This window comes from Haemaphysalis longicornis, unplaced genomic scaffold (genome assembly GCF_048455015.1).
Source record: "Haemaphysalis longicornis isolate Haplotype H1 unplaced genomic scaffold, Haemaphysalis longicornis Haplotype H1 scaffold_13, whole genome shotgun sequence".
In the NCBI taxonomy this organism is placed as follows: domain Eukaryota; kingdom Metazoa; phylum Arthropoda; class Arachnida; order Ixodida; family Ixodidae; genus Haemaphysalis; species Haemaphysalis longicornis.
The window spans coordinates 89,307,099-89,332,668 of NW_027526233.1; the positions used below are offsets into that span (position 1 = coordinate 89,307,099).

Genomic DNA, 25,570 nt, shown 5'->3' on the forward strand with positions numbered 1-25,570 from the left:
TTTGAAATTTCGTCCCACAGTGGAATAATATGAGCAAGCAGAAAACACAATGTTGTAAGTGATTGTTTGATATTTGGTATTTATTTTCAGTATTCAGTATTTGTTTCAGTGCTTGGTATTTGTTAGTTTTGTTTGAGTTCCGATTTTATTAGTGGTTATTTAGTGAAGTTTGCCTGACTGATATTTGCACCAAGCTGCCTGTTTAATGTACCACATTTGTATTTTGTCTTCAGGGATCGTTAAGGAGCTGAAACTATTGTGATTATATAAATTTGAATTATATACGTAGAATCGCAGTCAGGCCGTATTTCGGCGGTATTAGCGCGCGGAGTATGTTATCCTACTGACGCACGTCCATTGTACTATCGTAATTTGTTGCTTCAATTCCACGACAGTTTTTCAATGGCCTTTTGGAGCACCAAGTCTCCAGATCAAAGAGTCACCAGAACAGAAAGTGTTCACTGTACAAACCTACACTGCTGGGAAATTTCATTTTAATGGATGAAAGGGTAGTTAGCCTGACTTCTACCAATTATATAAATAAAGAAAACCTCGTTCATCGGCAAGTACAGGTCTCTTCAGAATAACACCGTCTATGTTTTTCTCCAGTCACCTGACTAGGTGACCAGTCTAGTGTCCAGGTTAAAAAAAGGTTTCTCCCATCACCTGAGAAAGAGAGGGGGGATACTTGAATTAGTTTTCCGCACGTTACACATAAACGTAAAGACATGGTTTACGACAACACTAACTTTAGAGAGTGCAGGAAATCGCCGAGTCCCGTTGCCTAGAAAAATAACTTAGTAAGAAAAGAAATTTATTTTTCATCTCCTTAGTTAACTTTTCAACCCTTTAAAATATGTCCGTATAACAGCGGATTTCGTTGCAAATGTAGACAAAAAGCGACCGTCGACTGGAGCCACAACCAAGTAAAAAGCTCACTACTCTTTCCCGATCACCTGCCATGGTTTTCCTCTCCTGGCTCGTTCCATCCAAGATATCACCCTACTGGTTGCTCAAATCAATTTAAATTGACCACATTCCTCTGCTCTGGTCGGTTGCTTCCATGCCAAAAAGCAGTACGGGGCAGACACGCATACATCGATGCAGCCTACTCCAACGTTTATATACTCACATTGCGCTACTCCACGCGTCCTCCAAGCGGAATGTGGAACCTATCTCGCGGTATCTTGCCTTAGTGTTGCCATTTGATTTATTTAATTGCCGTCACAAGCACTAGTAGTGCGGGGAATATCAGCCGACAAAGTGAAATTTTTCGTGCGCTTGTAGTGTTTCATTTGCTATCGCAAAAACCTAGCACCCTTGAATTTTCCTTTTTGAAGAATACAGACGAATACGTAATCCCGCAGAACCCTACTCCATGCGATTTGCCCCACCCGATACCCGTCTACCTGCAATTTCTGTCCAACGCCCGGTACACTGTACCACCAGAGTTAGGAGTGCCAGAAGACCCCAGACCTTGCCCCAATAACCTCCCCCTTCTACAAGCAGTGGGCGAACCGCCTGACGAGGCCGGACCTTGGGATCCAGCGTGAACTGGTGAACAGGGCCTGGACCGCCAGCCGAGCTCAGGGTATCCCGGAATAGGGAAGCCCCCCACCAGGCGGTTGCCCTAACGTCTGCACCAGCTTGACAAATAAAGATTTATTCATTTATTCATTCATTCTGCCTTACATTTGCACACTGAATTTTTGTTGTTCAACAATGCTGGCAAGTTTGAACATCGCGACCGTACTTACAGATTTGGTGGTGGTTATATAAAAACATTGCGGCCCTTCTGTTTCTTTTTGATCGGGTGGCTCAAGCAAGGCAGACAGCGATGTGCGGTATTCAGAGTCGCTCATGCACTCCATTGGATCCCTCCACTCGGCTGAAGGGATCATTCAGCAATGCTTATGCATGGGGAAGTCGTTTTCAAAAATCCCCTCCTGGACGCTCCATTGGAGAAAGAATAAAGAATACCACGGTAGAGTTGAATTTCTGCGTTTAATTAGCCCAAGAAAAACTATCGTCTTATCTTTGGCCTTTTTTACCATACACCCCCTTAAAATATACAATAGTATTTCTCGGGCACGCACGTTCTTGCAAAGCCGTACTTTTGAATGGGGAAAAATCATACGGGAGAGCCCACCTTTTGTCTTTGCGAATATTTGGTGTTGAAAATCAGCAGTGATTATCTGCGCTTAATTTGGTTTTATTTACTATGGCAGCACCCATCACTACCATCATGCATCGGCGTGTTTTACGGGGGTACGAGATTATTTCCAGCGTTTTCTTAGCAGCTGTTGCTGTGGACAGCACTTGCTTCAGTGCTAGCTGACTTTTTGAACAAATCCGTTGAAAATAACGTATCTGACAAAACATTTCCGCAGCAAGAGAAAAATACGGGCTCCCAGAAATGACGCTTCCGGTTAAGGATTGACTATCCCTCTACGCCGGCGATGTGGGAAGGCGAAGCTTATCAAATTCAACTCAAACACCAACCGAACAAACCGAGAATCAAACGCACACTATGGCACGAATGTGCACAATTTCTGCGAACGCCTGTTTTTTTCTCGGGGTTATTAACTGCACCAAGTGATCTACTCGGCGGTACTGATATGGGCACACCATGGTTTCCCTAGCGCAGAAACATCGTCCTCCGAATCGGCGGAGGGATGCATTTGCTCTTTGATTTTGCGCCACCATGTTCTCCTGCTTTGAACGTGCCGGAAGGTCACTTTCTGATTGACGTCGGCAACGTAGCTCGCGGGGCCAGGGTTCTCCGACGAGTGGCCGCTAGGGGGGCAGCGGGAGCGGGCGCGCATCACGTCGGATCCGCGAAAATGTTTTGATTTGCAAGTGGTGTTTGCTTCTGTCGGAACATCTACAGAACCCGTGAATAAAAATTTTCAACCTGTGAGTGGACATTTAAGGCTTTTCTGGACCCTTTACCGATCGACCACACCGAACGCCTGGCTAGGCCTCGCCTAGCTTAGGCCTAGCTGCTGTGTGGCCCGGGCTACCGCGGCCGTCGGTTGTTTCTCGTTTCTCGACGGTGGCCCATGCGTGCCCGGCAAAAATGGTGGTGGAAGTGGCAGTCGAAGGCACGGATATTGATCCGTCGGAACTTAAGAATCCAGCTGGAGCACGAAAGTGTCCCGAAAGTTACGGAATCGCTCTGCTAGCTTTATAGTCTTGTACAAGCGTAATGTTACTCTGCTGGTCTCTGACTGCGTACATATTGTTTTGTCATTTTGTCTATAGTGTCCTACCGCTGGGCACACCACACTACCTGTACCTTCCCCCTTCTTTTTCTGTCTTCTTCATTTTCCTCATTGTTCCCCTTTCCCCTGTGCCGGATAGCATGCTAGGCCGTAGCCTGGTTAACATTCCTGCCTTTCCTTTACCTTTTTTTTTCTCTCTCTCTCTCTTGTTTTGCCGATGGCTTGCTGCCACATAGTTGCTTCGAAGCTTGCGTCGGTCTGCAGCGTTTCCTCGATCAGTTCATTGTTATAAGCCCCATGTCGCTTGTTTCACTTCTGATATTCTGTTTCAATAATATCATCATCGTCATCATAATCATCATCAAGGGATAAATTCGTCGCAGTTAGCACAGAACCGAGGTAAATGCAGATTATTAGGAGAGGCCTTTCAATCAATCAATCAATCAATCAATCAATCAATCAATCAATCAATCAATCAATCAATCAATCAATCAATCAATCAATCAATCAATCATTGGTTTATTTCAAGCATAGCATTTGGCATGCAGTTGGCGTAGATAGGCTGGTGATGATGATTCAGTTTTGAATAGCACGGGTAATTTAATTTGATCGGCCCTACTTGACGGTTTCTTGTACTTACAATTGGCCCCATTTGTTTCTTCGTTCCTTTTGTTTTTTTTGGTTTCCTAAACGTTGCTTCTCTCAGAGCTGCTGTTGATTCTCCGATTGGAGATTTTCTGACTCTCTGAATTAAAAATATGTTAAATGCACAATATTTTTTACTAACGCGTAACATTCTTATGCTCCCTGTCTACATGGTGAGTTTCTGAGAGCAGATATGACTGTAGTATCGAAAGATTTTGTCGATTTTATTGGCATTATTTGTCTTTTATTTATTGTCACCGATAATATAAATTTATAGAACTATAGCAATGAAGTTCCTCATTTCGCCAATTATGCAATTATGCGCAATACTGGCGTAGTAGAGGACTGGTTTTTTTTTTCGCTTTTTTATTTTTAATACTTTAATTTGCGTATTTTGCTTTTCCAGGTTCATTTTAAGAATTTTTTTTGTTTCAATTTCTTGGTTTCTCTGCGCTTTGGCCCCGAATGATCTCTTATTGCATCGTTTGCATTGCATCACTTTTTGCATTGCATTGTGAAGACATGGCTTGACAGATTCGTCACCGCCGTCTTCCGCATGGTGGACCCGTGGAGCGTCTACCGCTACACGACGACTACTACGAAACCGGGAGCTCCTCACGTGGCATAAGCCCATGCGAGAGCCTGGACACCACCCGGTAATCGCCGCAGCGCACGCGCCCCCGTGCGATTGGTATTTCTAAAGCAAAATTGTTACTGGTCTCGTCGAGTGGTTTCGCATCGTTAGGAATTTTACCTTCATTTGACTGCTGCTGCGCAGCACGTGACTCATTTAGCCAAGCTCACAATAAGACCACGTTCGCGACTGCCGCCACCGCTTCTTGCTTGGCGCCTACTCTCTCCACAGCTGCTTCACAACTGACCACGGAACTCGCCGTGTGCATGCGAGCTCGGCCATTGACGAGATGAGGCTGGGCGGTCTTCCAACGTAGTGCGGCATCTGGAGGGTTTCAGCTGGATGCGTGAAGCCGCGTCTTACCACCCCGCGGATGTCGCCCGACGACCCGTTTGGCTCGCAAAACGCCTGAAGCGGCACCCCAACCGTGGACAAAGGTTATTTTGGGACGAAAGGTACAAAAATTGCCCATATATCAAAGGTTTACTAACTCAAACAAACCATTAACCATGATAGGCGAGCTTTGGCTTCGCATATTCATGTCAGCTGAGCTAAGCCACAGCCATTTTTGTTTGCTAAAGACACTGCACCAGGGTCGTGCCGCGCGCTTTCCGCAGTGACTCTGGGCTGTCACCCCGCCGCACGCGCACACGTGGGCTAGTGTTTGCGGTCTACTCTGGACGAATTAGTGTCAGCCTAAGCAGTTCTGTTGTTAATGGCGAAAGAGCGCAAACCGTGTAACCCCCAGCCTTTTTACAGATCCCTCACGGGCAAAAGTAACTTAACTGTCATTATAATAGCGTAAATGAAAATTATTGATCGAACAAAATTCCGAAACACCAAAAAATAGGACACATTGTCACCAGCAGGCGTTCCGGTGTCCGCCCCTGGGGTAAACAATTTACGCCGCCTGGTAGGTTTTCCCCTCTACTAAATGAACAGTAAATGCTTACATACACTGGAAAAAATTAATATATCTCGCAAAAAACTCACGAAATAAATGTATGTATTTTTGGCTTGCCCGAAAACAAAGACTAAACTGAAAAACGAAAGCGTGGAAAATTTACACACTCCCTGGCTCCGCCATGCCGAAGACGGAGGCGGCGAATCTGCCAAGCCATCTCTTCACAATCCGCACGTGGAGACCACCACCGGAGCAGCTGACGCAAAACTGAATCTCTACTGAGGAGAACACGGGTGCAATAGGATTTGGCGCTTGTGCCTGTGACGTCGTGACACGACGACAAAAGGGACAGCGGCGATTTGTACTGAAAAACACGGTAGATACTTCCATGGTCTTGGCTTTAAGGTGTCATCTAGAACGGCTTTGCCCTGCCGGAATACCGTTGATGGCTCTATCCTGTTATTGTCGGGAGAAGCTAGGTCGACACCCAGCTGTGGTGTTTCTCCAGCCTAACACTACATGTGCACGGTCTGCCGAGATGTAATTTCTGCAGTTCTTTTCGGTATTTTTTTACTTTCAAATTACGTTCACTATAGATCTCCTATTAATCTGTTATAAAGATGACATGTGTTCCTTTCGCACGTTCTAAATTTTTGTTGAAATATAGGGCGTAATGCGGTAGGCCTGTTGTCGCAATTTTTTTACTACGTTCAGGGTTCCTTACCAGCTTTTGTAGTCGAGTGTTCAATCTTGGGGGAACGTATATGATGAATATTTTTTCTTGATGTCATTATCATGAAGCATAAGTTTTTTCCCATTTTTGGGGTTTTTAAGGATATGTTCGTTCATTTATCTCTGTTTACTCCTGAAAACACTATTCACGTGTTACTCAGCTGAATTTCAAATTTTTCCGTAAATGTAGGGCGTTGACCCTGTTTTCCTAGTTTCGCTTTTTTGATCTCCATGTCTAAAGAAGCATATTTTTGTGTAAGTTTGGTAGAATTTTGACGTTAGCATTATTCTCATTGTAGGTTTCTTAAACTTGTGTTTGGCCAAGGATATTGGTTTGCGCTATTATAACTAATAAATGCTCTACTTCCGCCGTTTGTACATTTCTTTTGAAATTTACTGGTGACACAGTCCTTTAACTTTCGCAATTTTCTATTGGTATTGCCCATATTAGTTTCCGAGCAAAGTCGAGTTTTCATTTTTGGAGGGAGCACAGAATATGCATATTTTTGATTTGCTCTGTTCCTTTTTGCAAAATACTTGTTTTCCCACATTTTGACTTCTTGAAATTCTCTTCAACAGTTGGCATCAATTTACTGTGATATTTGAAGGTTTTAGTAATAGAGTGGCCAGGTGTGGTATCCTTTGTGGCGCAGTTGCCTTGAGCGCATATTACACAAATTTGAACGGGGCGGTTACATTTGGCAGGCCTGGTGCACGTAAAAGGATTACAACGGCGGGCATCTCCAAGCAAAGGGACAATGCTGCTTGGTCACTGGCCCTCATCATCAGGAGATGAAAACGATGCTTCATGGGCTCTTCTAAGACAGTTTCAGACGGCGCTGTTCGAAAATGTTTTCTTCCTTCCGTAAGTAACTTGCAAGTGCCGCCGCGCAGAGAAGTCCTCACGAAAGGGTTCCACCACCGGCACCTCCCCACGAAATCCCGATCGCAGATGCACTGGGCCTCACCATCGTCACATTATTCAGTGCCTATTCCATCGCAGCCCACGTGTGGGGAAATGTGGCTTCGTAAGGTGGCATGCTGCACCCGTTCTTGAAGCTTCGGAAGGCGTGAGGACGTTTGGGAAGAAGGCCAGGATTAAGGGGAGGAAAGACCGCTCCAGGACTCTTAATGATGCTTTGCAAGCGCAGGGATTGGCGAGAAGAGCGGGAGGGTCTTTGGCGGTGTAGGTGGTGACGGCTTCACGTGGGTCCACCAGACACTACGGCCAGGATCCAGCAGGCCGCTACAACTGTCCGTGATGTTTCCGCATTTGCCTGTCCAACAGACGAAATGTGGTGGTGACGCCCTCTTCGTTATCCCTATTGGGTAGCTATCATGATGAAATTGGGAAACAAACAAAGAGAATAAAAATTTTGTGGCACAGAGACGAGCAAGTGGAACGAAGCTTGATAGTCGTCGATTGCGCGTCCAAGTCTGACCTGAGATGCAGAGCCTTCCACGTGCCTATTGTGCGCCCAGTGTGATATATGTGGGCTTATGTCGATATTCGATGAGCCATGCTCGCCAGGCTTTGGCAGTATTTAAATTTCAGTACAATTTAACAGGCTTTTTTTCTAGCAGCAGATTTGTGTAGGTTCCCACCTACTGATTGCAGAAGATTTTCCCACCTTTTTTTCATCTTGCAATCCGCGCGTGCGTATTCCTTCCTTGTTGATTGGCAGTATTGCCTTATTTTTGGGTAGGTGAGCGACGTTGGAGGGCGAAATGATGTCACCGGAGAGAATCACTGCTCTGTACTTCCGACAGCTTTCACGGTGTTGATTGATTGTTGGGGTTAACGCGCCGACGCAATGCAGGCGATGCGGCGCGGCGTAGTGGAGAGCTCCGGATTAGTTTGGACCACCTGGTGATCTTTTCTGTGCGGCGAAATATCGTACACACCGGTGTTTTGCTTCCCGCCCCTATCAGAGAAGCTGCAACCGAGGCCGGGAATCGAACCCGAATCGTCGTGATCAGCACCACAACGTCTTTGCCACTAAGCCACAGCGTCAGGTAGCTTTCACGTCGTGCTGAACGGCTTTAATGATTTCTTGGTATTTTTTGTGAACTTCTTACGTAGCGGCAGCCCTTATTTCAAGCCTGGATAAAACAGGGAAGTGCCCATGAGGGGCACGCTCATGTAAGCTCGGTAGTTTTTTCTCTTGTAACACCAGATGGAGCAACTGAAAGCTGAAACATCTCTCCTCTTGAAACCCACAACGTCGTAGCAAGCAACAGTGTTGAGGAAAAAGTCTTAATAGCGCTTCTCGCGCCATGGTGCTAGAGTGTAATCCCACTTGTTTTAAAGTGCGCCAAACGTGAGGTTTCAAAGATCGCACTACAACAGATAGCAAGCAGTGTGCTTGAGTGTTGTGACGCCACAGGATGCGACTGAAGTTTCCCGGCTTAACATTGAAAATGCATTTGATCGCTTCACTTATTTTACATTCTTCTCGAGTCTGGACCATATCAAGGTGCTATCCACCACCAGGGAGCTCAAGGTGCTGGTGTACCACAGGGGCGCTATGCAGTTGAGTGTGAACAAACCGCTGAGGGCGTCCATCAATGCGCCATGTTCGGTCCTTTAGGGTTCCCCCACCCCTTTGCTTTTTAAGCGCAGCTGTACTTGCTCGCCAATTGATCGGAGCAAATGTGGTAACCGGTCGCAGCGATGTGGATAGCGGAGAGGATAGCAAGCAACATGTAGAAAAATGCTCCCACGAGGTGTTTAAGAAGCAACGATTTTATATAGTATCTTAATTTTAAGGAAGCGTTTACATTTACAAATACAGGTGGGCAAAAAAAAAATCTTCTACGCGACTTTTAGGCCTGTCTTAAGTACGGAATTTATATTTCCGCGGTTTTCAATTAAAAGTGCATTTCTGCTTGATCTTTGGGATTTCAAATGAAAATCCGCACTGAAAAACGACAACTTGTAGCGGTGCCCCATATTAACAGGGTTCCAAATTTGAAACTAACAAGTTCCCAGTAGGTTGCGCGAGCAGTGGAGCACAGGAGAAATGAATTGCCGAGAACGGGAATCGACCGGTTGGCTTTGAGAAGTTTTTGCGAGGTCCCTTGTACACTTCGTTGCCGTCAGTACTCCCTAGACTCCGAAACCACTTTCAGTGAATAATGTCCGTGTCTTCAACACGTCCTCACTAGAGTACCGTGAAGCTTAGCTTTGCAATTAGGAAACGCCAGGCAACTTAGCAGGTAGCATCGCGTTCGCGACATTACGTCGTAAAGCTCAGGTAAATTTTTGGCATTGGCATTCAAATATGTCTAGCCATTTTAGGAAATGGCTAATTGGAGGTGTTTGTCTAGGATTCCAAAGTGAAGCAGTTGTGGTAATGCGGATGCTGTTGCTGTAATTTGTCACCATAGTAGCAAAACCTTTTCACACAGTTGACATCGTAATACAGTTTGCGTGGTAGCAGAAGGCCTGGTAAACTGGGGAACGCGAGTGGAGGTCACGACCCGAGACCGCCCGAACACCCCAGACATTTTCACAAACTTTTAATAAGACACTTGGCCCGTGAGGTTTGTAATGGTAGGGTGCACTACTGGCGTAAGCGAGCTCAAAAGCCACGCGAGAAGCCTACAAAGTGAGCGGATCTGCTTTGTCTGTCCTTGCTGAGCCAAATTTAAGCAAATTTCGTAGGGAGCAGTTGTTTTTTGCCATGCAGGTACGACATTATTCCCGGGTGATCCAGCAGCAACTTCGTCTAGCCTGCACGCTATATTTATGGGGCTATAGTTTGGAGGTTGTAGGTCCAGCCGAACATGTCTTCGTGCCAGTTGAGCGGGTGGGCTATCAGACTGACACATTTTTTAGAGAGCTCATCATTCGGTTTTTATGTTTTCAGGATGTACTCGATATATACTTGCGAACTCTGTATTAGTTTGCTCTTGTTGAGCTTTTCTGGATTCTGTTGCGGCGAATGGCGCCAGAGTGGTGGCCTTCACAACTGCCGAACGAAAGGGGCCGATGCCGTAAAGTTTCTGACTATGCGCTTTCCTCTACAGTATTTGAAGGTGTTTCATGAATTAATTAGCATGAAGATGTATTAGCGTCAAACAATCTATCGGCAACGTTTTCTTAAACACGCCAGTAGGACCAGGTGTGATGTCATTCCGATTTATTCGTTAGGCTAACGCAGTATTGCAAACACGTGAATGGGAGAACGACGTTTATTTCTTCTGTGGGACACGAATTGTATACCGTGAAACGCATACCATACAGTAGATCGCGATTTCAAACATTTTTAGAAAGGGGTTTGTGTATGTTCTTCAAAGGGCTATGTACAGAAAGGTCGCGTCTAGCACATACGTAATTGGCTACCCGGCAGTAGAAGATAATGAAGGTACACCTTTGAACATATTGTGGTCGGGGCTGCAGAGTATTTTACGTCGGGGCTCAGCCTATGTCGATGGCGATTTAGACAATTCACCGACATGGCGCTCTGTCCAAGAATAGATATCAAAGCACTCTGAAGAACATAACTCGCGCTAATGCTTTTCCAATTACTGTAGAGTATTGAGCCACTCGCAGTGATCAAAGCTTTTAAATTAGATAATACTACATGGTAGTCACCTAACCTCTTGATAAAAGTTTTCAATTTTCAGTACCATGCCCGTGCTGTAGCTTCCCGTAATTTTGTGGACATTCGCGACAATGAAAAAACATGAGCCATCACGGAGGTTAGTCACTGGGATCCTACGTTAGATACCAGCATTTAATTCATTGTGAATTCAGGTGTTCGTATTTACTCGTTACAGTGGTGGCCAATTTCCTGGCTGAAGAACCACTGCAACAACAGCTATTCATTTCGCACAAAAGGCCACCAATTGTTCTGCCCTGAAAAATTCTAAAATATACTTACGACTCGGATGTCCAGTAACTTGTCAGGCTTTGGCTCGACTCTGAGTTTGGTGAGCTCAATCTTTGAGTGTGTTGTGTTGAACCGAGCTTGTTTGCTTTGGAGTCCGCTCATTACCGCGTAGCCGTCCTTGTAAACCTTTACAGTTATAGTCTGGGTGCCTTGAGCTTCAGTCACCGTCCCATAATCGATGTTATCAGTCTTTACTCGTATGCTGAAAGATTACGTCTAGTTAAAACGCGATATCCAAAAATTTATGGGGACATCCGTATTTCACGATAAGTTGCAAGAAGGAATATTGTGTCCCATTACCTTTTTATTTCCTCCTTTTTATTGCTAATCTGCGCATCAAGTGATCGGTGCTCTCAACGTGTTTTAAGCTCTCAATTTCAGAGGAAAACCATAGGGCGCTATCATCGAAAACTAAAAAATTGCTTACTCCAGTCTAAGGAATAGGAGCAGAAGTTGAACTTTCTTGAGAAAACAATAGGAATGCAGTGGAGACTAATGGTGAACGACTCGAAGGCCAGCAAAGCCAACGACCGCCCGCCGATGTACCTTATAAACATCCGGTGGAAGTTAACTCAAAGCGAACGAACACACGCACCAACACACGCAAACTAGACTGTTTTAGGAGGCGTGGAACATGTGGGGTAGTAAGCAAACCTGACAAGTTAGCGGAAAGCCTGGTTGGTCTTGAAAAAAAGAATGAGTTTTAAACCCCGTTTTTGTTTTCATTGCACTTTCGCTGTTATTTGCCACATGAGCCTCTAATTGTGTGCATTGACTCTGAAAATTTCCGACATAGAAATTTCCATATTTCCTTGTGCTACAGGAACTTTTCACGTGAGGTCTAGACATAGTAGTTTTCTATATCTTTCTTCAACCGGCGGTTTCAAGAGAGCGCCGTGTCGTCATGGTTTTTCGAACGCTGTAACCACCGAGATGACTACAAGTGTACGCTTTCTACTTGCAGCAGCATCCCTGGCTCGTCTGGGCCTGATGACATGCATGTACCAGATCAAGAGCAGGTGTAGCGCTACAGCGCACCCTTGCACCGTTGTGCGTAGAGAGACGCCTGGACGCACAGGTGGCGCCGCCACTGAAGCAGCGCAGTGTAGGCCAGTGAGCCTATTGAATACACGTCCGCCCTGATCCTGCCAGCGCACTGCGCGATTCTTATAGCATAAAGACGTTGATACGCTGGTGGTTTAACAGGCCGAAATGCCACCAGGACTCTGAGGTTTACCAACAAGAGGGCTAAAGATTTAGTTAAACCACCCACGGATATTGAACGTGCAGGACATCTTCAGTCACAGGGGCTAGCAAAGCTGCTGATATCGCTACTGCATCCTGGGGCTCAGAAGCACAGCACCTCACCCGACTGATCCCGTTCAAGCCAATACCAACGCCAAGCACGCGTACTCTCAAATCACGGCAGAATTTTCGCTGCACCCTGGTGGAGCAAGGGAAGCCAAAGGACTTGCGAATGAGTGCACCGTGTACAAGTCACAAGGCAGAACCACTGACGGTGAGCAACCATCACCCGAGGGTCATGCGTACGGGCACAAAATGTTCAACCTTTACACCCCATGGAGGTAGTTAACCACCGAAGATTACAGGGGCGGAAACAGTGTTTACCTTAAGGTGTATCATGCAGAAATAACAAGGTGTTTGAAACTGTGTTACGAAATGATTTGTGCGTTTGGGTGCAAATTTGTGCCACGTAATGAAGGAATAGCAACATTGGCCTTGGTTTTATATCATATGAACCGGCGCGCCACCGATGCCTCTAATCAAAACCTCTACCCGTGTACGGGCGGCATGTTTGGCACAACGGTGCCGCTCGCACATGGAGTCGCATGCCCGGTCGTTCAGAGCTGGTAGAATTCAGGTGGCGGGCATTCTCCCGGAGCTTTTTGAGCTGCCATTCTTAGCCTTACGAGCCACATTTTGCCGCCCACGCCGCCTCACGATTGGCGAGTGCACACTCCCCGGAGGCAGCTCTAAGTCGCACTCATTGTGGGGAAGAATCCGACCTTCTCTTTTCTCTTTCTCTCTCACGCATAACTCGCTGCACCGTGCGGGAATGCTTCGAGAGTTGCCATGTTCCCCCAAAAATTTTACTTCCATTTCAGAAAACCAGAACTTCTCTGCCACGTCCTTATAACTCATATGCAGCTATGTTTCTCGCGCGTGCGGACTCATCTGTCTTGAATGTATGTGTGCTATAAAATACACGCGAATGGGTTTCTTTCTTTCAAGTTTCAATGCGTTTCTTTCTTTCAATGGGTGATCCTTTCAAGCAAAATCCTTCTCATGTGTATGAACAAAGTAGGCAAAAAATATGCACTCATACACCCCTTCCTTTTTCCTTTTTGCAAATAACTATTTTACCAGAAACGTACTAGTCTAGAGTATTCTACGTGGGATCGGGCCTATGACCCTTACAGTTAAATCTCCAGCAGCCAGCTACAGAGCGAGACGCTGGGTCGCTAGAACCAAGCCATTCAGGTGGAAGTGGCATGCCGAGAATACGGAATCCCGTCTGGTCTCCTTCCCCTGCAACCACTATAGCTCATTGACAATGGCTTGAATAAGCCCTCTCAACACCTCCTTGTCTGTCTGCAAGCCGTCCGCCCGATGTATTGAGCGAGCTTCAGTGCTTAGCCGCCAGTATGGAGTTAACACAAATAAAATCACACTGCTATGGCCATCGGTGAGTCAAACCTCTTGCAATATATCCTTCACACTGATGCAAAATAAAACGGGGCTGTACGTTCATGCGCCTGTAAACTAAATTATATTAAATATTTAATCGCATGTCCCCACCCTGCCCACCATTCCGGCAGTCTGTTACTTTTAGAAATCCCACGTGAAGATATATATAAGATATTAAAATAAGTAGCAAGGATCAAGCGGTAGAAATGGCGCAGGCGTAGGTAGCGTCATCCTTCGGCCGATCTCCGAACCATGCAGCGTTGTTGGGTCGGACCATGGAACCTCCGCGTCCGGTCAGCGTAGGCTGAGCATCGCGGTAGATATCTGATCGCTGCTTTTAAAATCTGCACTCTAACCAACCATTATCGAACTTTTTAACCACACTAACATTTGGTTTCTCGCATGTGGAACTTTTTTTGGCGATAATATTGACTTGTACCGGTGGCACCAAGCTGTTGCTACTGTCGAATGTGCACGTTCGAGCCCCTTCGTGGGCGTGCGGGTAGGGGCGGCAGGCGTGTGTTTGGACTGTTACCAATTGTAGAAAGACTTCCCGATTTCTTGCCTAATTCAATTCTTGGAACGGACCCCCAGAATATACAAATTTGGCTCAGCAATCATTCTAGGTATTTGGGTGGATGCTGACGGGAGCCGCCGATTTCGCTTCAGCGGCAGTCACGCGCCGTCACGCGGCATGCTAGAGCGATGCAAGGAACACAGCTCTGCTCTGGGCAGCTTTGTGGCGCTCGTTAGTTGGAAAAAATAGCGTGCGCGCTAAACACAAACCTAAAATGTCAATGTAGATTTGTGTTCTGCACATGCGAGGTAAAGGCGCCCCAAGCCACTTGCGGAACCCACAGAATTTGGGCCAAAAATTCTCAAACTCTCTATTGCTTCGGCTCCTTTTATTTCCATCATAGCATCTGTGCAACCGTTTTTCTATCGTATATTGGTAACTCAAACTCCTTGCCCCGTACAAAACCGCCAGTGATTTCTACTCTCGAGTCACTGCATATGCACTAGAATACTGCTAGTAAAGCTTTTAAGCTAAATAGTACATATGGTCGAAGAACAACTCGCAAAGGGGTGCAAATTATGTCGGAAGCATTGGTTACCTTGCAGGCGTTATCCAGTCACCGTAGAAAGTCGCGTATCCTCCCATTCCGATCTTCTGCTTGGAAGCGTGGCGGATGCCGTGATACGGCTGCAAAGAAAATATGAACCACAAAAATAGTGACCTTCTGAAGGTTAGTGAAAAGCGTGAAGGCACGATTAAACTGTACGGCTTTAAACTCACAACGCACGGGGAATGAAACTGTTGTGCTCACAAGCGAATAGGAATATAGGTGCCGTATTGGTAATTTTCTTTTCCTGCTTTCTGTAAGAGTAAACTTCTGGTAGTACAACTATTACTACAACTACTACTATCAATTAACATAATAATGATATCATATTGCTACTAATACAACTACTAATAAAATATAATATTCATAGAAATATTACCCGCAGGAGTAACAATAATCAGCCTGTTTGGGTGAACTCCATGATAAAGGCCCCCCAGATATTTTCCTCCAACCCTACCAGGTGTCCCTAGCGTCCCTTCTTTTCCTTCGAATTCGTTTCTTCATACATTTTTCCGTTTTCCCTTTATTGTTTATTACCCCCGGCAGCCAGTTTCACACTAATGGTCTACCCGCTGCCCTCTATTCGCGTTGTGCGACTTGTCTACCCCCCTCCCACCGTGCCCCCTCCTTAATGGATTCCCTCCGTCCATTTATTCCGAAACTAATAGAAATGTTTTCTATTATCTAACTTGGCATAATGTATAAATGTGGTTCCACTGTAGCTCTATTTTTCGCAGTATTTCTGTTATGTCGAATCCTTATGTCTAATCCTGCAGTGTTCGATGTGAATTTGTTTGTATTGCTACAACTGGATGTATATAGGCTACGGACAGCGAAGTTTGCCGCGATACCAAGCATGGTTACTGAATCTTGAAAGGCCCGCATTAAGCGAGCGGATTACATGCTGCCGTTGTGTAGGATCAGCTTGTTAGTAGGCTGGTTAGCAGGCGGTCAATACACATAAGTGCGCTTTAAATTTGGTAACAAAGAGGGACCCCAAGCACAGTTATAGCATTGTAGTTTTATCATCCAGCGGTTCTACTCGGCTTCATATAATATTCCACGAGCTTATACTGCCGTAATAAATACATATAACCACATATGGGGCACGGAAACTTATAGGCGTTAACGTTCCCAAATGTTTCGTGAGCTTTTAGATAGCATAAAATCACCGCCTCTTCTTGCAAAAGAAACAATAAGACTGTTGTCTGAGCCACTGAAAAGCAAACAAAATAGATCTAAGACGTGCCGCAATAAAAGTTGGAACAATATGTACACAGGAAAACATTTTTCGCGTTCGGGGAGGGGAAGAGCAGGACAAACTTTATTTATCCCATTCGTTGTGATTGCGGTCACTGGACTAGTGAGGAGTGTACTTAGGGAACTAAATTTTTCTCCCGTGACTTTTGTTGCAAAGGTGTAGACGGTAATAAAAGGGCTAATATTCCTTCCTAACAGAGGTCTCCTGGCGAACCCGTTGGTGTGGAGAGAAAAAAAAACCCGAATACGAATAATCCGTAATTTATTCCGATACGCCTATTAGATATTCTGCTTACCCCTCCCCCATCCCAGCCCTGCCCAAAGGAATTTCTTGTGATAGCCTTCTCGTGAAGAGCTTCTTTTTTGGGTCGTGTTTACATGTATGCAACTAGCGTACTGGGCTAGAACAGGAAACCCAAAAGTTTCTCGGCGAAGCGGGCACTTATTAACGTCCGCACTTTCACCATACCCTAACAGACGTGAATTTTATACTGTCACATGTATGGAGCATCCCATTCGGATCAAAGACCTATATATGTCTCTCCCATGTGGTCAATTTAGTAGTTCTGCAGTCGCATGCAAGTGCACTCACATGGATGGAATACCACGCGCGGAAACAACGCGCAACGTCTGATATATTTGCAGACAAAGCCTCCTCTTTTGTGGATTGAACAATATAAAATACGCTTTCTTTTGAAGCGAACAATGCTGATCTTGAGAAAGGTTTGCCCCGCAGGCAGGCTGTACAAGCGTTTCTCTTCTGGGCATCACTCCTAGGCGGCCTATATATGCCTTCCTATACGCGAGTTCAACCAAATAAATCCTTCTTCATTCACATGCACTATGTGGCAGGATTACGTTTAATCTCTTGCTTCGCTCTAAGCCCAAAAAGGGCGTCTAATATGCTTCATCCGCGCTGCAAAAAGAAGAACGCCCCCCAGCCAGCAGCGTACCGGCTTGCGGGGACCGACCCAGTGGTGCGCATATCTGCCGAAGGGGGCGCTGGGTGTCGCGGGCTCCGTGTCGCCCTCTGGGCGCTGTCCGGCGCCTATATGTGCGCCCAGGTATAAATGTATTGCTTTCTGCCTGTTCCTGCTCATTGTTTATGTATAGTTTACTTGCTGTTTCCTCTAACGCTGTTCTTTCACGTACCTTCTCACAGGAGGTGTCCCGACAGTTTTTTAACTGCGGGACGTCCTTCTGTATTATTGGTACGCAATTTTAAAAGAATTGTTAAATAAACTTCAACTTCAACAACTTCAACTTTGTCGTCCAAATCCGAGATAATACAGAGTGTTCGCCTCAGGTCCATGGTGGTAAGTACGTGGAGATTCTTAGAGAATTCCTTTTGCGATGCAAACTCTCAAACGTTCGCCTATCTGTCTGGGGACCTATTCAGACAGAAAATTCCCAGCTGGATTAGTCACTTGTAAGCCTGCTCGGGTCTCGAACCCGCTGGTCATTGGCAGGTTACCGTCCCGTGGTCACCCGCTAGCCACCCCAACATGGGCTGCCCATGGGTGGACACTGGTGGTCCACTAGTCGGGACTCAAAGCGACCCCTGACTGAACAAACGGCGGTGTGCCCGTCAGAACCCTTGAGCAGGCGGATTTCACGTGACCACTGGGGTTCTTGTAGTGACCTACCGATGGCCTTTTGTTGGTCACGTGACCCCCGATACTACACAGAATGTGAAAACCGAAAACGTTTTTAGGACGTTATCTCTTTAGGACCAAATAAAGCCCTGAAGTAATCCATGTCCTTCACCTTATGGTCGCATGTACACCTGAAAACCGCGATATCGGCTCACAAGCGGCAGTTGTTTACTGACGTTCATCGGTTCCCGCCTCAATGGCGATGGCTATTCGCCGCGACAAGGCGCAAAATAAAGAATTTGCTAGTTGTAAACATGAACATGTGTTTCTTATCTAGCCGCACATACTATTTTTCCAAAAGCAGGGCAGGAGAAGACGGTCGCGTATCTATTTTTTAGTAAATTTTTCCTATCTGCCTGCCGTTATCTGTGGTTGTGCATACCATGGTGTGCATATCCGTGGTGTGCATACCGTCGAACTTCGAACTATTGGCCAGTGCCTGCTTTCGCTGTGTTAAAAGCGGTGGAGGCAAGGGCGAAATGCCTGGAATGTGTGCGTTACGCTAACAGTGTCAGGTCAGAAATGCCGGCGATCAGTTTGCTGCTTTCAGTGACTACGGCACGGTCTGTGGGTAATGGCACAAACTGCGGTAACAAACTGTGACGTACAGTAATAGTGTTGACTACCACGAGTCGCCTATAAATCCGTGGGTCATATAACTGGCGAATACGCCATGATACACAAACTCCCCATGGGCCACGAACGATGGGTGCCCGTAATTGTGAGTAACGTGACCTGGAAGGGGAATATTTGGACAGGTTAGGCCGAAAGGGGAGGAGAGGTGAAGAGGAATATAGCTGGCCGGGAAGGTAGAATGACGACACGAGGACAGGGTCGAAGGGGAAAGAAAGGTGAAAAAGGCCAGTAAATGACAGACAGTAAGTGTGAGCGAATATTAAAGAGCATGACAAATCTAGATTGGCGAGGACGGACATGAGGGGAGTAGAAAGCAGGGGAGAAAAAAGGAGATTGGGTGCAGCCGAATTCTTCACCGGATGCAGTAAAGATTATCCCGTATAACTGGTCCTACCAGCGAAATGTATCGCTTCTTTGATTTTACAACCTCTATGCATATATCCAAGCAAAACACGCCATACTGCTATCGAGGGGGTTAAAAAATCAGCTGGATATACAGTCTAGTCCACTTATAACAATATCCAAGTGCCAAGGAAATCCCATCGTTATAACCGATAATTGTTATAAGCGTGTTGCGGAATAAAAAGACGGAACAGTGCTGAAAACTGTTTATTCACATGCCAGCAAGGCGGTACTACTACTAAATTGCGTAAAAGAAGCCACAGTCGGTCACCTTTGTTTGCTACGTGTGAAGCTAGCGCAAATATTTTCCAAGAGCAACAGTAGGTGCTTCACTTTGCTGAGGAAAATGTCCTTGGCAGAAACAAAGTCCCCGAGGGACTGTGTCACGCATTGGCCCTCCTACGAAGACACCACCTCAGTAGGCTGCGCAACCACGTCATTAGAGTCGCCACTATTGCACTTTTGGTGCTCAATATCACAGGATTCAATCGTTATACGCGATATCGGTGGAGTGAAGCATTGTAATAAGCGGTTGATTTTACCATAAAAAGAATACAGAAGTTGACGGTGCCGTAGCTGTTGATCGTTATATCCGATATATTGTTATAAGCGGTATCGTTATAAGTGGACTCGACATTTCCGGAGACCGAGTGGTTCGTGTCGAAGGAAAAAAAATGTGTTGCTGAGTGAGACTTACAGGCGATGGTTAAGATGACTCTTATTGGAACTAAAATGATAGTGACTCGACCTAGTTCCAGCGTTTTCTCAAGCGAAGTGAGTGTGCGGAGATAACACTGAGATCGACCCAGTACCGAAGCTCAACAGGACATTCCCGCGAGCTGCTTGCTTCATCGATCCATAGTATTATATGTCGGTGGGGTCATCTATAGGGGCGGAGGGGGTGCGTGCGCGGTGATTTTTATGTTTGGCCTATGAACTATCCCCCCGACCACGTAGGACATTGAAGAGGGTTCGTCGCCAGGCTAGGATGTCGACACAGTGAAGTTTCAGAAGAACGTGAGCTTCACAGGAACGCGAAGCTTCACAAGCTGTACGCCTACAGTCACAAGAACGCGGAGCACCCCTTGCAGGTTGGGAGCCTAGAAGCCAGCTGCACAGCTGTCACGCCAAATGAAAATGTGAAGGCGGCAGGACAGAAGGTTACTTGAGAGAGACATCCTACAACCAGGAACGAGCTCACTCGTGACAAGCCCACCCGTCACGGGAAAGCTCGTCATAGGCTAACTCGTCACACCGGCGTTTTGGTACAGTGCCATCTCGAGACAGGAACTCTCGTACAAGGTGCCTTTTCGTCCCAGGGATTTCGTTACAAGGCGGACGGGTGTACAAAAGCCTAGAAGCCCTGACAGGAAATCGGCGTTGAAAGCACGTCTGAGGCTGGTTTCTACAAAAGTAAATTCGTTACGGCTGTTTAGCAGGGCGTGTGGAGGTCTGTGGGAACAGCAGGTGTGCATAAAGAGCTGTTTTTTGTTCTTTGGGGAGAAGGGAGAGGGGTTAGGGGGGGGGGGGGAGAGAGGTGAGCGCGACCTGCCCTTCAAGTGTTGATCGTCAGGGGTGTTGAGGTGGTGTACTTCCGTATTTGAGCGCGTATAACGTGCCCTTGCATAAAACCCGCACCCCCACTTTGAGTCTGTGAATAAAAAATAATTGCTGAAGCTTACAATAACTCCCGCAAGGCTTGAAGAATAGCTAAGCTACAGAATTTTTTCTATGTAAACACTGAAGGACACACCACCACGCAATGCATTAGGTCTCAAAGAAGTGTTTATTTGTTGATTTGATTTTATTGTGCGTGTTTCACGCGCCGACGCTACACAGGCGATGAGACGCGCCGTAGTGGAGCGCTCCGAATTCATTTTGACCACCTAGGGATCAATAATGTGCCTGCGCCTAAATCTCGAAGACACGTGCGTTTTCGCTTTTCGCCTCCACCAGAAAAGCAGCCGCCGCAATTGAACCTGCCTCCTTGAGCTCAACAGCACAATGTCAGATCCACTGAGCTCTTACTTTTTCTGCGTGCTATTTAATACGAATTCGAATACAATTATCATTTTAGTATAAATAACTCGCTATGACGCCATATTAACCTAACTTCCTACGTCAAAAACTTTGAAAGCACACTCGCTCGCCTACATCATTTTTTTAAATGGGCGACGTATAGCAGGCGGAAACATCGCTTTAACGTTCCAAAACAAGCTCGTAATGCGAGGTTTCCGCGTGACGAATATTCCGGGGATACGTGAATTCCTAGTACGAAATGCTCTGTGATGAGTTGGCATTCCTGACAAGTTTACCTGTTACGAGTAGGCCTATGACGAGTGGGCTTGGGACGAGTGGGCGTATACCCTTCAACCACCGTTTCAGCTTTTGCGATTACTTCACGTCGAGGTCAAAAATGAGGCCCGATGAACTAGCATGTCTTAACGAGCACGTGTTGCTCGTTGAGATAATTCGTTTTTTTGAAGACTGAGGCTATAATTGCAACCCAAATTGAGGCCATTAGTTTTCGTGCAGCGAACCTCCTTGCTCCGGGTTTATTGGCAAGGCAAGGAAATAGAGTTTGCACTGCCGCGAGAACGTAGCCCCCCTTCTCTCTCCCCTCTCGTCATTGCCAAATACGGCGGCGGGCTTCAAGACCCACCGCCGCTCTATCGAGCCTCCTTAGGCCACTGTCATTCGGAGTGCATGACCGAGCAAAGACACAAGCAAGATTTTTTTGTAGATCCGAGCGATGTTGCAATCGCTGGAAGCTTGTAGACGTTTCACTGTCGTACTCCCTTTCATATAAACCCTGTTGCGCCTGTTCATCTTCTTGCGCGCAACAAAATGACGCCATAAACGCTTTGAGTGTGACTGGCATCAAAACCTGCGCTTCCCAAATTTCACAGCTCGAAAAAACTGGTTTCCCAAAACCAGCACTTCTAACACCAGTGCCAAACCAACGCTAGGCTGCGAATAATCACGATCGTAATTATACCCAACCACAATTTTCCTCGCATCCTTACACAGAAAAGTCTGACTTGTATGAGTTGGGAGCGCTTGGGGATATCAAGAGAAAACGTGCTGACGACCGCCAAACCCGAAAAAAAAGGGACACGAAAAAATGCCCACAACAAGCACTTAAACACAGAAAAACAGCCACCAAATACTTCGACCCCTACATTTGTTGCGATAGGACAAACTGTCGTCTCAAAGAGATTTTGGGGCATACGGAGAGATTGGAAATCATTAAATCAGCAAAATGCTACTGAAAACTGCCGCTCAACGTGTGCTGACTGCAGACGGAAATGGCTACGCATGCGTCCACGCCCGATATGGCGCCAGATTTCACACAATAATAAAAGCCAACGTCCTGCCCAGAATATCCATGAGCGATACACTAGTCCTGTACGTCGATCCTGCGATGTACACACACCACGAGCCCTTCACCACAGTCAGCGGTTGCAATTGTTCAGTAATCTTGAAAACACGCCGGAAAAGATGTTGACGAAGAAAAGAAATACACACGACGACGGGCTACTAGCAGGTTACGCACGAAACGGAATTAAGTATTATTACGAAACGGAATTAAGTAGCGCAGACAACCGACATAAGCCAGCTGGTTAACACCTATAACCCACCAGACTTTTAACCAAAACGCTTTGGACACGCATCTCAGAACTGCCAGATGTGATAGAGATAGCGCTGAACCCTTCTCTTAAAGGAGTACGGACACGAAATTTTTATGTTACGTTTTTTTCGCTGCTATGCGTGCCTACCAGCCCACTAATCATAGAATGACAGATTAGACGGTCGAGCGCAGCGTAAACATTCATTTACGGCGTCGTTTATTCGTGCCAGTTTCGGTTTCGACGAGTGAGTGAGTGAAAGAGACTTTAATGATCGCCGGCAACAGGCGTGATGTCTCCACTACGCCCGGACGTAGCCACTCGTCGATCCTGGTGGCATTCTACTAAGCAACACTTTCGCTACTCACTGCGGGGTGGACACCCTTGTCCCCGAAGGGAGGGCGTCGGCCCGCAGCTTTCTCTCCGGTGCTGCCGTTCGAGAGCCGTTAGGACCTGCTGGACGGCTGATAGTTGAATGTCCTTGTCGTAACTGCGTATGTCGTCTTGTAACCACGGCGGAAGGTCGGTCCTGGTTGAAGCTTCGTGTGGTCGCACTTCACAATCCCATAATAAATGGGCGGCTGTTGCCCTGGAGTTACTGCACAACACACACTTGTCGTCCGTGTAGAGTTCTGGTTGGAAATGTTTCATAATGACCGGGGTCAATAATGAATTTGTCTGTAGCTGTCTGAACGTAGACGCTTGTTCTCTAGTCAACTCGGGGTGAGGCGGTGCCAGCACCCTCCTGTTGTTCCTGTAATACTTCGTGATACCCTGAAAGGTATCGTACCTATCCTTCGTCTCCGTCCACCACTCTACAGACGAATCCATTACAGCCGCGCGGCCTGCTAATTCTCGCGCCACTGAATTTGCCGTCTCGTTGTGGTTGGCAGCCGATTCTGCCACATCGTTCCCTGCGTGAGCGGGGAACCACTTGACTGCTACCTTACGTCCGTCGATGTTCACCGATTCGAGCAACCGCACTGCTCCACAGCCCATCCGGCCTTTGGAGAAGTTACGCACTGCACTTTTGGAGTCACTTAGCACGGTCGTTGTTTCTGGGTCTGCGATGGCCAGGGCGATGGCCAACTCCTCTGCACACTGCGCTTCTCGTGTAACGATGCTCGCAGCGTTCACCGTGTCTCCCGTCCTTGCATCGATGACTACTGCTGCAAAGCATCGGCGGTCGCTGTACTCTGCAGCGTCTACAAATCTGGTGCCGGGAACGCTCAGGCGCTGCTCTACCATGGCCTTCGCCCTGGCCATTCTTCTATCCTTGTTTCGACGAAAAAAATTCCCCGCATATCCCCGAGGGGAAGAATGTGAAAGTGCGAATGCACGAGTTGAATTTGCGCGGTTCGGTAATGTTCGCGAAAGAGAGATCACACACACACACACAACTACAAAGAAAGAAAGATGCATTTATTCACAGACACCTATTTGTGTTGTCGTTGTACTTGATTGCTAGAGCGGATCTCAGCTTTGAAATTTCGTGTCAGTACTCCTTTAAGCGCGTGCATTAGTCCTTCTCACGCCCGATTCCTGGCCAATCCCCCACGTGGGTATATGCCATGTCAGCGGCCAGGCAGCGCGAGCCCATCTCCCCCCGTTGCCAAGGAAGACGAGGAGATTCCCGGCCAATCCCCCACGTGGGCATGTGCCATGTCAGCGGCCAGGCAGCGCGCGCCCATCTTCCCCCGTTGCCAAGGAAGACGAGGAGATTCCTGGCCAATCCCCCACATGGGTATGTGCCATGTCAGCGGCCAGGCAGCGCGCGCCCATCTCCCCCCCGTTGCCAAGGAAGACGAGGAGCGCGCGCACCCGCAGCTGTTGTTATGCGGACGGCAGCGGACGCTTCAGGCTCGCTTAAAAAGTGCATTCGCACTTAAATACGCCGAGCGGCCGCCATGACAGCATGTATCACATGGCGTCACCATTCTTGCCGTATCGCTGCCTCTCTGGAAGCGCGCGCGAGCGAGCGCATGCGCGCGCCCAGACCAGCCGAGGTTTTCGCCGTCCCCACAGGCCCGGGCAGCATCACGTCAGTCCCAAAACCATGACGTGTACACACTCCCGAGCAGCGCGCGCCAACCACAGCCAGCGCGTCGGCTTCGTCACGGGAGCCCCGACGTCGGCAGTTTGGGGCGCGTAGCAGATGATGTCACGTCGGCCCGCTCTGGGCTTTCTCCTGCGGGCGAAGATTAAAATGGATTTTAAATATGTTTCGCTGAACGTTTGCTGTTGAAACTTGCTGGGAAATATCTCCTGATAAAAAGGAAGCGTTTTACATAGTTATCTCAGCTTTGAAATTTCGTGTCAGTACTCCTTTAACCCCAGTTGCGCAGCCATCATTAAAATTCGCTCGAAATGCTCATTGCTGGACACATTTCCCTGCTGGAGCCTATATTTTGCGCCAAAACCCGCTGCAACCCCTGTTAAAGTGTTTTGGATCCCCGCGGTTTTGATCTAGAGAGAAACAATGCCGTGCATGGCCTAATACCACGACTTTTAATCCGTCTGCGCCAAGCCTGCATTCCGGCAACGAAGCCCCGTCAGCGCTGAACCACCTGATCGGACCCCTCTCTTTTGAACCCGTCTCTCTCGCCGGATATACCCGCCGCCACATATATCCACCACCTTAGAGAACTGCCACGCCCTGCGCCAACTTCAGAATGGGGCCTGCCTCAGTCAGGCCCCGACCGCCACTGCTCTGGCGCCCCGCAAGCCACGTCTCTGGCGCCCACACCACCCGCATCATCGAGGCGCGCCCTATGAACCTGTTCTCCGAAATCCCTCCACAGGAGGAGTCGGACGCCTCCCTTCGCATTCTCACACGGGCCTACAGGTTCGCTAGGTCAAGTCAAGCGGGTCAAACAGGTCGCAGGCAGACAGGGCGGCCCACTGCCACGACAGAACCACCAAGCTGATACGTCCAGGAGGGGGAGGAATTAAAACCACTTTCACGCCGCAAACATCAGCACGTCTCTTAAAGGAAAGGTTTGTGGCTCTACCAGACAATGGATCTTTGGTGGGGTGTGGGACTACAAATTCCCGACGCGGCGGAGGCGGCGGCAAGGGAACGGGGAAGGGGGCGGAGGGTTGCACTCATGGAGCACCC

General features: G+C 47.3%; 1 long non-coding RNA gene across 1 annotated transcript in view; it reads right to left on the reverse strand.

Annotated features, from left to right (window-relative positions):
- Positions 1 to 430: 430 nt before the first annotated feature.
- Positions 431 to 25,570, reverse strand: part of LOC144164140 (uncharacterized) — a 56,526-nt gene continuing 31,386 nt past the window's right edge. Inside the window, exons 2-4 of the long non-coding RNA XR_013321073.1 lie at positions 14,862 to 14,950; positions 11,029 to 11,239; positions 431 to 666 (exon numbers count right to left, since the gene is read on the reverse strand). This is a non-coding gene — a long non-coding RNA (uncharacterized LOC144164140). The remainder of the gene's footprint in view (positions 667 to 11,028; positions 11,240 to 14,861; positions 14,951 to 25,570) is intronic.